Consider the following 331-nt stretch of genomic DNA (forward strand, 5'->3'; position numbering starts at 1 on the left):
AGAAAATAATTTCTTATTTAACCATCAAGTACTGTAAATGTAGGTAAAAACTGCAGAAGAAGAAGAAGAAAAAAAAGTCAACTGTAATTCCTAGTAAAGTGGTCTCGGAGATATTTACTCTCTAAAGCTAAACAGTGGATTATTGTGCATTAACATGCAATGACATACCAACATTTATTTTGTTATAGTAAAGTCTGTACGTGCCATTAATTTTAAAAGTAAAATCCTCTTTTTTTTCCTTATAACTCGCAGAAAGCAAGATGTGGAATTGGGTGTCGCTTTTCAGCTTGGTTAATAGTTTTATGACTGTGTCATTACTGTACTTGCATGT

This window comes from Tachypleus tridentatus, chromosome 4 (genome assembly GCF_004210375.1).
Source record: "Tachypleus tridentatus isolate NWPU-2018 chromosome 4, ASM421037v1, whole genome shotgun sequence".
NCBI classification, from domain to species: domain Eukaryota; kingdom Metazoa; phylum Arthropoda; class Merostomata; order Xiphosura; family Limulidae; genus Tachypleus; species Tachypleus tridentatus.